The sequence below is a fragment of the Ctenopharyngodon idella genome, chromosome 18 (assembly GCF_019924925.1).
Source record: "Ctenopharyngodon idella isolate HZGC_01 chromosome 18, HZGC01, whole genome shotgun sequence".
In the NCBI taxonomy this organism is placed as follows: Eukaryota; Metazoa; Chordata; class Actinopteri; order Cypriniformes; family Xenocyprididae; genus Ctenopharyngodon; species Ctenopharyngodon idella.
Window position 1 is genome coordinate 33,666,868 of NC_067237.1, and position 15,601 is coordinate 33,682,468.

Sequence of the window (15,601 nt, forward strand, 5' to 3'; positions counted from 1 at the left end):
CAGAGGTGCAGAGCCCAGAGTTCTGGCTGGGGATGCCAGATCGTCCTGTTCGCCTGAGAGAGAAGATCCTGTCTCAGGGGGATCGGCCACGGGGCTTCCGTGGAAAGCCTGAACAGCTCTGAGGACCAGACTTGGCTCCTCCAGAGCGGGGCCACTAGGAGGATTCTGTGTTTATCTTCCCTGACTCGCCTGATGACCTGAGGGATCAGGGCGATCGGGGGAAAAGCGTAAAGGAGGGTGCAGGGCCAGTCGTGGGCCAGAGCATCTTGCTCCTTCGAGAAATAAATTGGGCAGTGAGAGTTGTCTTCTGAGGCGAGGAGATCTATCTCTGCCCTCCCGAAGAACTCCCAGATCGTGAGAACTGTCTGGGGGTGGAGCATCCACTCGTCTGAGGGGAAGTTGCTCCGAGATAGCATATCTGCTCCCAAGTTCGTTCTCCCAGGTATGGGAGTCACTTTGAGCGACTGTAACCTCGGTAATGCCCACTTCAGAAGACGCTTCGCCAGTGCGCATAAGCGGCTGGACGAAAGGCCGCCCTGGTGATTTATGTATGACACCACTGTCATGCTGTCCAACTGGACTAGGACGTGGCGTCCCTTCAGGTGTGCCTGAAACGCCTGAAGGGCTCGGATCACTGCCAGCATCTCGAGGCAGTTGATGTGCAGATGGCTTTCCTCACGAGACCCGAGCCGAAGGCCGGTCTGCCCTTGCAAAGAGCGCCCAACCCGTGTTGGACGCATCCGTCGAGAGCACCATCCTTCTGAACACCGCCTGAAGCGGTACTCCATGACTGAATCATACAGGGTTCGTCCAAGGTTTCAGAGCTGTCAAACAGGCCTGATGGACCCTGAGACGCAGGCGGCCGTGCCGCCAGGCGTGAGGAGCGACCCGAAACTTCAACCAGTATTGTAGAGGCCGCATCCGGAGGAGGCAAAGCTGCAAAACCGGGAAGGTGGAAGCCATCAGCCCTAGCATCCTCTGGAAGAACTTCAGAGGGAGGTAGGCTTTGTTCCTGACTGAAGTCGCGAGCTGCTGAATGGCCAGGGCGTGCTCTGGCAAGACTACCGCCATCATACGGACTGAGTCGAAAACTGCACCCAGGAACGTAATACGTTGGCTGGGAAGCAGTGAGCTCTTGGCAAAGTTGACCCTGAGTCCCAGGCATTCCAAGTGGCTGAGGAGCACGGATCTGTGATGTTCTAACTCGGCTCGCGATTGGGCCAGAATGAGCCAGTCGTCGAGATAATTCAGAACCCGGATTCCCATCTGTCTCAGTGGGGAAAGCGCCGCGTTCATGCACTTGGTAAAAGTGCGAGGAGCTAGAGACAGCCAGAAGGGAAGGACTGTATATTGGTAAGCCATGCTCTCGAATGCGAATCTCAAGAATCGCCTGTGATGGGAGGCTATCTGGATGTGAAAGTAAGCATCTTTCAGATCCAGTGAGCAGAATCAGTCCTCGGGGCAAATCTGCGCGAGGATCTGCTTCAGCGTTAACATCTTGAACTTCCATCTCATGAGGGAGAGGTTCAAGAGTCTGAGATCTAGGATGGGTCTGTGACCGCCATCTTTCTTGGGGACCAGGAAATAACGGCTGTAGAACCCCGACTCGCTCTCTGAGGGGGAGACTATTTCTATAGCTCCTTTTCTCAGTAGAGTCGTGACTTCAGCTCGGAGGACATGAATGTCGTTTGTGTTTACTGAAGTCTGAAGCACCCCGCTGAAGCGCGGGGGCCTTCGGGCAAACTGAAGCGAGTAGCTTATGGTCCCCAGGATCCAGCTTGACACCCTGGGGATGGCCTGCCAGGCCTCGGCCCGCATGACAAGGGGTTGAATGGCATCGGATGACGGACCGCCGGTCAGGGGCCCGTACACCGGAGAGAGTGGAAGAGGAAGTTTGCTCTTTCTTTGAGGAGGTAAAATATTTATAGTGTTCGCCTTGAAAACGGCGTTTTGCATGGACGCAACATTTGTGGGTCCAGTTAGCACAACACTGAACATATCTCCCACGCCCGGAACTAAACGGGGCGGAGGGGAGACTGAACGAAGGAGCTTTTGGGGTGGTCCGGCCTCGGCGAGACTTTGCCCCATCCTCTTCCTTCCTGGCAGATCAGGAGGATTTAGAAGGCGTCGGGTCCAGCGAAATCTTAGGCTGGGGTCCCTGACGTCTCGGGAAGGAGGAGCGCTTTGTGGGGCGTGAACGCTGGCGCTGTTCCTTGGGAGGCGCTGCCTGAGAGGTAGAGGGTGCAGGCTTGCTCTGCTGAGCCGGCACAGGCCTGGGGCGGCTGGAAGCAGAAGCAGAACTGGAGCGCTTGGGCAGGAAGTGTCGCATGGCTTGGGACGACTTCTGTGCTGCGGTGAAGCGTTCCGTGAAGCCCTCTACCGCTGGCCCAAAGAGACCGGAAGGGGAGACCGGGGCGTCCAAGAAGGCCGTCTTGTCCAGGTCCTTTATCTCGGTCAGGTTGAGCCACAAATGGTGCTCGAGCACGACCAGGCTGGCCATGGATCGTCCAATGGCCTGGGCTGTGGCCTTTGTGGCACGCAGGGCTAAGTCGGTGGCACTGCGGAGGTCACGAAAGGCAGGTGCATCAATGCCGGACTCGTCCAAAGAGTGGAGGAGCTTCACTTGGAACACCTGGAAGATAGCCATGGTGTGCAGTGCTGAGGCAGCCTGGCCTGCGGACGAGTAGACTCTGCCAGCCAGGGCAGAGGTGGTCCTGCAGGGCTTGGATGGAAGGGCCCTCTTCGTCTTCCAACCCACAGCCGCGGGGGGACAGAGGTGAGCCGCCACTGCTTCATCCAGGGGCGGTAGGTGCTCGTAGCCCTTCTCTTCAGAGCCGTCCACAGTGGTGAGAGCTGAATGGTGCGTAGTGCGTAGGCAGGCAGAATAGGGAGCGCGCCACGACTTCGTCAGCTCGTCGTGCACCTCTGGAAAAAACGGGGCGGAGCTCGGATGATGACGACGTAAATGACTGCTCATATAGAGCATACAGCACTCGCATTGAACAAAGTTTAGGGGAAGCCAGAATGCGTATCCATTGACAGAAACATACACTAGCCTAACTCTGTCTGTTTTATTTATTTTCAACAAACCATATAGATGCGTATGCGTTGTCAGATATGAGATGAACCGAGGTGCAAGTGTGTGCCGAAACGTGTGTGGAGAACGGTTGCATTTTTTACTGAGAACCGTTACACCCCTAATTCCAACTCCTTATCCTCCAACCTTTTGCACAAAAACTTCTATTTTCCCATTAGTCAACGATGTTGCTTAACAACCGAGCGAGAAAGGACCTGTGCTATCAGTCAGTCAGTGAGCGCGGTAACAGATGACCTCAAATCTAGCGGGATTCTATAAATAAACTACACAGAATCACACTATTCGCCTACGCAATGATTAAATTCAGGTAAACTTTAGCATACAACCTCTTTGGACAAATATACATAATGAAGATGATACAAAATGTAATACCTTGGAAAATGGCTTTTGAGACTTTTTAATACTTTTTAAGGGCCTTAATTTTCTCTAAATTGATTTATTAACTTTTAATACTTTTTAAGTCCCCGTGGACACCCTGTAAAAAGATCATCTGTGCTCTGATGTCTCTGATGTAAAATACACAACAGACACTTAAGTCAATGTTGAATTAGCTTTTATTTAATTTGTGAATCTTTTGCAACCATCACAAAACACACTGAAGACATACACCTGTAAAATCTGGTAAAAGTAGATGGAGTCTTCCATGTTGCCACATCACAGATATCAGATAGCTGTACACCACGCAGGGCTGCACAGGAAGTGGCAACTGCACATACTGAATGGCACTTCACAGAAGCTGGAACTTCATGACCTGCATTAGAATAAGCATGCGTGATTACCTCTGTCACCCAATGAGATAATCTATCCTTAGACAAAGCCATACCCTTTTTGTGATCACCATAACACAAACAGTTGATCAGTGACCCACCAGGCTGCTGTAACTTCAACATACTGCCGAAGAGCCCTAACTGGGCACAGGACTGAAATTTGTTAATCTGTAAAAGCAGACAGAGTAATTGCTTATTTATGTATTGTGGTACCTTTGAAAGAAATGCAGGATTGGCCAAAGCATTACCTGTTTATACTCAGGTCCCCAACGTAAACACTGCTGACTACACATGCAACTCACTAACGCGACGTGCAGTGGTCACTTGGAGTGAAGCTTGCAATATTTCAGCACATTCTGAATTGTCAGGTGAAGGAAGTGAAACATTAAGTGCCAATAGCAACTGTGTCAGTGTATTAGAAATATGACGTTTGCTACAGCACTGTGAGTCTTATGCACAAGCCCATCAGTTTTTTTATATTCTGGCTGTGGACAGTGCGGTTCAGAATACAACGCCTCATCAGCCTGCACATCAAGTGACACCACTACAGCTTCTACTGGTGGCAATGAATCCAACCCAATTGACCCTACATCTGGCATATTAGCCAGCATGCGCATTACCTTATCTGGTCGTATGGTTAATGCGCTCTTCAAGCCAAATGATAATTCTTTAATGAAAGTGCCCCTATTATGGATTTTTGAAAATTACCTTTCATGTAGTGTGCAACATAGCTCTAAGTGAATGAAAACATCCTGCAAAGTTTTGAATCTGAAAGTGCAGCGTATATAAAGTTGTCTCTCAAAAGTAAGAGTCAACTCTGAGTCAATTAAACAAGTCGTTTTTAAAACAAATCCCAAGCTGTTTCGTTGTGACGTCGAAACAAAACATTAGCATATTGCCTGCCCACTTATTGCGCGCGCAGACACCAGGGAACATTAATTTTTTTTTTTCAACAACACCACAGCAGTACAATCTTTTGTTGTGTTCCCGTCATTCTCAAACCTCGGGGAGTTCAACCAATCTTTGGTTCAGCAGGATTCACAACGCTTGATCTTAAAATATTGCTTCTGCTATTCAGATGTGGGTCCAATATTGTCTAAAAATCTGTCGATTAACAACTTGTCTGTCTTATTACTTGGAGCAATGATCAAGGATGGAGCATGACTTTTGTGTAATGCATTATCAGCTATTCACCTTTGTGCTCAGCTAATGTTGGAGTTTTTTCTTCTGTGTTTTAATTATTACAGTAGTATGGAGCTCTATCTGTATTGTAACATGATGTTAAGATGTGCACACTGTCCACGCTAGCCTGCGCTAACTAGTTGAAGTATTCTCTCTGTAAACAGTAAACACCCATTGTAATGTCAACAATGAAATAGCCATTTTTATTTGTTAATAGTTATGGTGAAAAAGTCTGTGTACAAATCTGGCCTAAATGTTTATCTTATGTTTAGAGGTTTTCAGATTCGCTTGGCATTCTGATACAGTTCCCACAGGTGCACCTACATAAAGTGTAACAGTGATGCTGCTATTACTTCTTATAAACAGCGCAAAACTAAGGTCACTCTCACCATAGAGAACTGATTCTGCTCCAGTCGTGATTGCGAATCAGTTTCTGGTTGACCGACTACTTCAGACGTTTCAGTTTTGGCAATGGACATTTTCAGTTATGGCAATGCGCCCTCCCCAAAAAGGCCTGACGTCGCACTGCTACTGGAAGAACGTAGAGGGAGTAGTGAAGGAGGCTCAGGAGGCGGACGAGGATGAGGTGAATGGATGGTGGCAGACGGATGACGAGACCCCGGCGGCTTCACACTGCAGAGCAAATGGGTGGAGCTTACATCTAGCTCCTCCTCGCTGGACTTCTAGAGAGGAGGAGTTACACTGTTGGGGAGACTTAAAAGGACTGTATTTGAGTTCTATTGCTGGATCTAATGTGGTGTGGCAATCACTCCTGGGTGTTGGTCAGAACACAGGAACCAGACCAACAAATGAATTGAGGGTGTTTAATAAACTGTTGCAGTAAAATAATCTGGATCTTTAAAAAATAATCTTTAATAAAGCTCGGAAAGGTTGAAGCAAATTACAAGGACATTCGTGCGCTTCATTGCACAGGATGCGCTGTGAGAGCGACACCCTTGCAGTGTGTTGTCTCGCCCGCCGGTATTTTCCTTACAAATGCTCTACGAACACCGCCTCATATGTCATTATGTCGATTTCAAATGCTGACTCGCACTTTGTGAAAAGTGCTAGGTCATGCGGCTCTGCGCGACTCCGTTTAAGTGGTTAAATATACTTGCATCTCAAAATGCTTTTATGACGCGAAATTAATGTAAACACAGTCAATATATCTTAAAGGACCCAGGTGAAAAAATACTATAGTAAATACTATACTGTTTTTGAACCATACTATAGTAAATTGTAGTATACTGTATAAATTATAGTATTTATAACACTTTGTTAATGAATGCTACAGCATACTGTAGTATTAACTATAGTGAACTGATAAACTGTAAAAAATACAGTAGTAGCCTATACTTTAGTTTTTACTGCAGTAAACTGTAGTGTATATTGTAGTATAATATACCCTATAGTTGTATAAAACTTAGTACAGAAAAAGTATAAAAAAGTACAGTATTGGATAAAGTAATTTGTTTATATTACCATAGTTCCCCTTACAGGGATTAATAAAGTTATCTAATCTAATCATAGTTATGTTACCACAAAAACTATAGAATTACCACAATAAAATAATTAAAGTAGAACTTTTTACATAGCCTATGTAATTAAGTAATAAAAACGTTTTATTAATAAGACTAATCAATAAGAAAAAAAGATCAAGAATCGTTTTGGAATCGGACTGCGACTCTCAGAATCGAATCATAAAGTGCCTAAAGATTCCCAATCATATAATTTATTGATTGTCTTTGTTGAATAATACAGAAGATAAAGAGCTTAAAAATAATCGCATATTAAATCGCTATCGCAATATTGGTAAAATCACAATTAGATTATTTTCCAACATCGTAAACTAACTAAATCGTAAAACTAAACAGTAACAGATGAAATTCACACTATTTACACAGTCAGAAGCATACAAACTGCCGCTAGGGGGTGTCACGTGTACATAAACGTGACTGGCAATAATACACATGCAACAGATTATACTGAATATAACTGCTCAAAAGATTCCAAGTATCAAACGATATATAATCCCCAATATAAATAATATCTGCACTAGAAGCATAACATGTAAATATACATTTTGAAGATAAATGAAGATAAACAAGGGGTATACCATAGTAACTCTAGCATCGCGTCAGACATTAGCGATTAATATAAAAATATAACACACCAACATGATTTTCTTAATTATTAACTAACAGATGAAGATAGAAACACTTACTATTCAGCACTGACGCACACAATATAAGTATAAACTCTCCGAACACGGTGAATTCCCTCAGCAGCGCAATCCCATGTCACGTATTGCTTCTCCATCTTTATTGAATCTGCGCACAACAGAGCGCTGCCCGTTGTCGTCGCGTGCGCTCAGGGAGTGTTGGAGCGCATCAGTATGCGCCAAAGATGCGCATACACGATTGCATCATCTGCACTGCCTTTCTTACATACACGTTACGTTCAGAGAGGAGGAGTTACACGTCACGTCCAGAAAGGAGGAGCTACACGTAAGCTCCACCTCTATGGATGAAGGACGAAGGTCTTTGACCGAAACGTTGCCACTTTTAACCTCTTCTAAATAAAGGGAGAACAACAGTGTGCAGATCTTTTTTGTATTATTAGACTAATAAAAGATGCCAAGTGAAAATCTTACTCATAAAATTTTAATTGTCTTTTCAGTCCTTTTTGGTGAACAAATAACCAGAAATTGATAAAAACTCACTAGCGAAAAATTAGGTTATGATGTTATATTAACAAATGCAGTGTTTAGCATACACAAAGACAATGGTATAGCAATTATCACCATTTACCATCAACATGAATATTCCACAGTCAGTCCCTCCAAGCTGAAGTGGTGAACCCTGTTAATTAAGAGTGTAATAAGACCACATTGTACATACAGTGGGATACATAGTGTACTATTAATGTATGATGACATTTCATTGCTGATAATAATGGTTTATGCAAAGAAGTTAAAGGCTGTACCTCATAGTCTGTCAGTGAGTAAGAATAGTGCAAAGGCCAGGTGAAATACGATTTGCCAAGTTTCTATAATAAAACAATAGATTCAATTATTATACAACAATAAATCTTCTGGAGCAGCCACATCTAAGAAGAAAACAAAGTTGATCATATTGTATTATACCATGGTCAGTCTCAATACTAGATTCTGATTAGCTGGAAGGTGGTGTGCATTAACTGCACAGGTAGTTCCAGTCAGTTTGCATAGACACTTCACAGTGTCTTCCCAAAATCAATGACAGCTTTAACTTTATTAATTGTGGCATGGTATAAGCAGGGTAATCCATGCCTAGGTGTGCATTATCCCGTTATCAAACTTGTAAAATGACCTTTTTTGTGAGATATTTTTGACTGTAATACTTGGCGCGAATCGCGTGTTGCGGCCAGACAGACAGTTCTCAACGGGGAGTGAGGCATTTCACTACTAGTCAGTGTTCTCCAAATTCCGATTATAATGCTAGGTTCGCTAGGTTTGAGAATAATTGACGACGGGCCGCTGAATTGTTTGTAATGCAGCCACGACTCAAGCGCAATTCAACGGCCCATTGTCAGTTATTCCTCCTCGGTCAAAACACCTCAAGACATTTGTTCAGATGTTGTATTTCAAGACATTTGTCAGGTTTTTGTCCTTAAAACGATCTTGTGTGTAATTATTTCTTACACATCTGATACCAAGCCTCAGCTGCTAATTCAAAACGTAATTTTGGAGAAGTGCTTCAAGAACAGAGACATTATTACATCGCAACTGAGAAATGGCACAAAGCTTTTTAATTGCGAAACGTTTTACAATACACAAATGAAGAGTGTAGAATAAGTAGAATAAGGTGTTATTGATTGATATCAATCATATTATATTTAGCAAGTTCACTGTGAACTATCATAAGCATCAATGGCTTCCGGACAATTCGTGCGGACAGAGACACTAAAGCTTCTGGTAAGCGGCGGGGGGCTTGTGTTGTTTATAAATAACAAGTGGTGCAACCCTGGACACGCTACTGTTAAGAAACAAATATGCAACAAGGACATTGAACTCTTAGCAGTCAGTTTGAGACCGTATTATTGACTGAGGGAGTGGTTGTGATCTCGGTTGTGATCGCCATTGTTGTTTAAATTCCTCCATCTATCCACGCGGAAACAGCCTGTGACTTATTGCATGCTACTGTTACGAGATTACAAGCTAATTATCATTCACTCATTTATTTTTATATCTGGCGATTTTATCCATACCTCCCTCTCCAGCACTCTTCCCACGTTTAAACAGTATGTGGACTGCACAACAAGGGAAAATAAAACACTAGATCTCTTGTATGCTAATATTAAAGATGTCTATAAATGCTCTGCCCTGCCGCCCCTGGGGGGCTCAGATCACAGACTCACTCATCTCTCCCCTACCTATATTCCTGTTGTTAAAAGAATGCTTGTCTAGGGCTGGGCGATAAAACGGTATCGGTATTTATTGACGGTACACCATTGTCAATAACGATATAAAACAGTTTCGATATAGCGCTCAATATTTTAATTACAATGCGCACGCGCCGTCTGTAGATCAAAACAGCCAATCAGATGTTTTGATGAACGAGCGTTCTACTATTGACAAGGAAACAACCAATAAGATCTTCAGCCAGGTTGCGCTGCTCTCGTGTTCGTTTGCGTCATCGCCATGTGAGATCAGAACACATGCAAGATGAGTGCCGCGCCTGAGAGGCGTGATTTTTTTTCCCAAACTAGTTAGGCGCAAACCACGCCCCTTACATTAAAACCCCACCCCGCAGCCTTGACTCACATCTCTAGCTCGATTTCATTGGTCAACTATATCACAGCGCTGATTTGCCACACCGCCCCACATGAAAAAACACTATCGTAATTTATATTAAATACGATAAATACGCGGGTTTTAAACCGCACTATAGTAAATTGTAGTATACTGTATATATTTTAGTATTTACAACACTTTGTTCATGAATGCTACAGCATACTGTAGTATTAACTAGTGAACTGATAAACTGTAATAAATACTGTAGTATAGTTTAGTTTTTACTACAGTAAACTGTAGTGTATTGTAGTATAATATACCCTATAGTTGTAGAAAACAGTACAGTATTGGGTAATTTGTTTATATTACTATAGTTGTTATATTACCACTGCAACTATAGAATTTACCACCACAAATTAATTCAAGTACTTTACTATAGTATGGTTCAAAACACTATAGTATTTTTCATGTGGGGAAACTAATTTTAATACAATACCCAATATACAAAAGGGATACACAAGTGTGTATACGAAGTGAAATGTTGCACACACATTTTACAACTTAAAAAAATAAAAGGATACATGAAGGGAATAAAAAGTGCATAAAACTACACACATATTGGCTATAAAACACCCACAAACAGGAGGTTCTGAGAAAACTACTGCAAACTGAGTATGGAAAAATCTGCAAACACAAAAAGGTTTTTTTTTGTTTTTTTTTTTTTTTTTTTAAACACTTTATTCTTTAGCTTATTCTTCATTCTTTAGTATAGCCCTACAAACAATATGAACTCATTACCCTGCAGTCTAATGCTACCTGAAGCTGCGCAGACCAATAGGAGTATGACATCAAAGTACCCAGAGACTGATTTAAAAGCACACCCAATAATGTAATGATTACAAATGATCACAGAGCTGATTAACCACACAGTGCTGTGGTATTTATTAGATAAAATGCAAAAAATGCCACGGTACACAAAAACAATATTACATACAATTCACAATGCTATCAAAAACTTTAAAAGGATGCATGAAATTACATTTTTGTCTGTGCAGTTCCTAGTGTAAACAAGTTTATGAATATGATTTTTAATATAACTTCATAACCTGCAGTCCTAACCTAGAATTCATAAATAATACTTCGTTTGCAGTAAAGGGTTAGTTCACTCAAAAATGAAAATAATGTCATTAATTACTCACCCTCATGTCGTTCCAAACCCGTAAGACCTTCGTTCATTTTCAGAACACAAATTAAGATATTTTTGATGAAATATGAGAGGTATATGACTCGTCCACAGACAGCAATATAATCAACACTTTCAAGGTCCAGAAAGGTACTAAAGACATTGTTAAAACAGTCGACATGACTACAGTGGTTCAACCTTAATGTTATGAAGCGTCAAGAATACTTTTTGTGCGCTAAAACAAAAGATTTTATTCAACAATCTCTTCTCTTCTGTGTCATTCTCTTATGCGCTTTATGTCCAGCGCTTCCAGGTTCTACATCAGAATGCCGGCTCAGTATTGGCTAAAGCTGATCACGTGATCAGCACGACACATGCGTGTGATGCCGACGCAGCAGCCGGCCAATAATGAGTTGGCGTTCTGACGTAGAACCTGGAAGCGCTGGACATAAACAATTATGAGAATGACACAGAAGAGAAGATATTGTTGAATAAAGTTGTAATTTTTGTTTTGTTTTTGCACACAAAAAGTATTTTCGTCATTAATAAAATTAAGGTTGAACCACTGCAGTCACGTCTACTGTTTTAATGATATCTTTAGTACCTTTCTGGACCTTGAAAGTGTTGATTATATTGCTGTCTATGGACGAGTCATAGACCTCTCGGATTTCATCAAAAATATCCTAATTTGTGTTTCGAAGATGAACGAGGGTCTTACAGGTGTGGAAAAACATGAGGGTGAGTGATTAATGACAATTTTCATTTTTGGGTGAACTAACCCTTTAACTTGTCTACTAATTGATATTTTGAAACATTCAGGACGAACAAATTAAAAACACCCAACCCACTCACACCATACAAACATTGGTACCATTTTAAGTTTGATGCGAGTAGTTCATTGCCACAGATTCTGACAATTTGTGGCGAACCCTGACATCCCTTTTCCTCCCTTTTCCTGTATATCTGCTGTAGTCATGCTCTGGACCAGAACTACTTTTTCTGAGCCGTCCAGCTGTCAAACGCCGCCTAGAACCGGTCTTATTTGTTCTTCGGGCCACTGCTGTTGGCTGACAACCAATAATAGGACCTGGTCGTCTAGCAGCTCGTCTTAATGCTGCTGCACGTTTTGACACCGACATCCCTTTACCAAAACAGTAAAATGCAGAGATCACTTGGGTCGGGTTGTACCCGACCCAAGTCACTCGGCACACAGGGTTGTTTAGAGTATGAGTCCTCTAGAGTAGGTGATGTTTGGTGCAGTTGTGCAGAGCTGGGGGAAGACAGGCCCAGCTGATGCAAGTCTACGGGTTCATAACAAACACAGAGACAAAATTAAATGTAGCAACAGATATGCCACCATTAGAAAGAAAAAAAAGAATACATTGAAAACCATCTCTCCCTTTATACTGACCGTCATCTTGAGCACTGAGATGGTACTGATGATCAGTATTGCAGGTTTCTTGCCTCGGAGGCATGTCTATAACAATTGTATACTAATGTCACACTGCTGTACAAATTGTTTTTTATTAAGAATTAAGTATGTATAATGAAGGTTTTAAGCCCCACTTGAACTTTCTTACCTACAGCTAACGTGCTTGGTTTAGGCATATTTTGCCTTAAAGGGTTCAGGAAGTCAAGAGAAACTGAGGCTGTGAAGATGATAAACAGGACATTTGTTCAAATATCTAAAGAAGGTAGTGTCAGTCCATGTGTGACAACCTATGCTGCAAAGAAAAATAAAAATACCTTTTGTTATTTTCAGCAGCTCAGCCCTCATTTCAGCTGTTGTGGGAAGAAAGTTGATGGAGGTGATGTTGTAATTTTGCACTATTGCTGCCTGGTGTTTGCATGGTGCTCCACTATGGCCAACGGGACATGTGCAGAGCTCCAACTCCATGTCCACTGTATAGGTGTGCCCTGATGTGGAGGTTTTCACATGAAACTTCTTCTCTCCAACCTAACAGTGGCATGAAGACATAAAATACAGATATATTGGATGTTTCTCAATTCTAAGAATTCAAAGACTAGACTGCTAGACTAGCTTTAAAGAACGAACTTGGAAGGACACAAGGACACAGAACTATTCTTTGTGAGAATTGAGATGATCTTGTTGCTCAACTAACTGTCCCAACACATTTTAAAAGGTTAGTTCACTCAAAAATGAAAATTCTGTCATTAATTACTCACCCTCATGTCGTTCTACACCCATATGAATCTTTTGTTTCGAATTAGTGTTTCGGATCAAGTATCAAACTGCTAAACTGCTGAAATCACGTGACACGGCGCTCCGAACCACTGATTCAATTCGTAAAGCTTCAAAGCAGTGTTTTGAAATCGGCCATCACTAGATATTTTTGAAAAAGTCATTATTTTGCTGTTTTGGCGCACAAAAAGATTCTCGTCTCTTTATAATATTAAGGTAGAACCACTGAACTAACATGAACTGTTTCAAATATGTTTTTAGTATGGATCTTCAGAGGTGCGGTAACAATGCTGGCAATGCAGGCCTCACTGAGACATCAGATTTCATCAACAATATCTTAATTTGTGTTTCGAAGATGAATGAAGGTCTTACGGGTGTAGAACGACATGAGGGTGAGTAATAAATGACATTATTTTCATTTTTTTAAGTACCCTTTAAGTACCACCCAATGCACAATAAATAACATTTTACCACACAGATGTTATAACCTATTGAAAAATTTGATTACATTATTTATATAATTTTTTATAATTTTATTTTACTGCATGTATTCACGAAATTAAATATGCATATTTAATGCTACTAGTGCTTTGTCAATGTTAAGATTCTTTTTAATATGCCAATAAAACATACTGCAGGCTTTCTCCAAGTCTCTATCACTCAATTTCTCTGTAATTTCTGTAAAACAAAACGACAAATGTTTACTTTTTACATAGGGGTACTTTCATGCCTCCTTTGTACTTGCATTCTTATTGGAATTGAACTTTGACGGTTGATGATGACAGGACGAAAACATAAGGCTGCAAGATGGCTTAAAAACACATAATGAGAAAAGAATCATCAATTTTATAACGATTTATATTTAAAAATCATACTTTACCTGAGAAATATCAGATGCTTTAATATTACTTTCTGTAGCAAGGAATCTTGACCGGTGGAATGCTTCCCAATGGCCAAGTGCAATATCTGTCACACGTGCTTCATAGTACATCTCTAGTCGAGTGACGAAAAGGTTGAATAATTGAGGGAGGTTGAATGCTTTTGTCCTTTGAAGTATTTTGTCTTTCAAGACACGGATTGCAGCCTCCACAGTTATTTGTCCCTTCTATAGCTGAGAGCCCAACTCTCACGTCGACTGTAAAGACTCTGTAGGTAGGTCAGGAACTTCTTGTATCTGTAATGAGTTACAAAAAAAAAAAAAAGAAAAAAAAAAAACTGTAAAGAATAAATACAGTACAATAAAAGCCTCTAAATAGGCCTCTCAGGGTAAATACACCAGAAATACTAAGAAAATATTTAAGCTACCTCTACCTGTCTACTATTTTCTCTACCTGGTGGTCAAAGGGTTGTCCAGGGCTTGCTGGTAGAGTAATTCAACTGTACTCATCTCCCTGGCATAAAGCATGTCTTTTACTATGCTGAACAGTGTCTGTCTGTCCTTCATCTCAACTTTGTGTTCTTTGTTCCACAACCATCTCCACACAGCTTGCAGAAGATGAAATATGCAGAGCAGCTGTGTGGCTTCAGGAAAGACCTGGGCTTATAGCTCCCTTTTCTGCCTTTGAGTCATCTGTAAGAAACACACAAGGGCCTGCCTCACCTCGCCCTCCAAAGGCATCCTTTGTCAATAAGGACTTCAACAGCTCCAGTCCCTCACTAATTGTCCTCTCATCTTCCGAATGGGTTATTACTATCCCAAGAGGAAGACCACCTGCACAGGTGTGTGTGAGAAGGAGAAACATCCTGCAGTTCTCCCGGTCCATGTTACCAGAAGAATCCATAAAACACATTTCTCCACTATTGAAAAGACTGTGTGTTCGTTTCATCAACGGGGAACAAATGGCCACAAGTGGTGTTCCTGCTGAAGACATTCCAAGCTTTGCACAGCTGTCATCACATGCTGCATTGTAGGATTCTACCTGCCTTTCCAAAGCTGCTAGCATTCCCTACCCACTCTGCTCTCCAAACTCCTGCTTATTTACCTTCTGATACAGTCTGCAAATGAAATTATTTTTTTGAACTACATAGGTCTGTCAAAGCTACTGATTTTACTTAGTAGACCTAGTACAATTTCACATACCTGTAGCAAAACTGAAGGTCTGGGCAAAGGGCACGGTTGGCTGAGGCATATACATATTTGTTGCCATGCTCAGCCAGCATGTCACTTTTAAGTACAGCCAGAGCTGATGTTGGGCTGTGCCCGATCTCAAACAACTGAGTCAGGGACTCTATTGCCTTGGCCCCTACATCCCTGTGTCTCAGTGCCTCCGCAACAAAGATGTTATGATTATGTACATTGTACAAATGCACAGAAGTTGGGTAGGTGGGTATATGGGGATCATTGCTCTTGAAAAATAAAAACAAATCTCACAATGGAGCTGGCAAAAACACTTAT

The 15,601-nt window shown here is 42.0% G+C and overlaps 1 long non-coding RNA gene across 2 annotated transcripts; it reads right to left on the bottom strand.

The window, feature by feature from the left end:
* Positions 1 to 3,633: 3,633 nt before the first annotated feature.
* On the bottom strand, positions 3,634 to 7,470 carry LOC127500348 (uncharacterized). Of its 2 annotated transcripts, XR_007926300.1 has the most exons (5): positions 7,271 to 7,470; positions 5,436 to 5,729; positions 4,113 to 4,220; positions 3,921 to 4,032; positions 3,634 to 3,848 (listed from the first exon to the last, which is right to left on the bottom strand). It is a non-coding gene; the product is annotated as an uncharacterized LOC127500348 (long non-coding RNA). The 2 variants fall into 2 exon arrangements; XR_007926299.1 differs by lacking the exon at positions 4,113 to 4,220.
* Between the last annotated feature and the right edge of the window lie 8,131 nt (positions 7,471 to 15,601).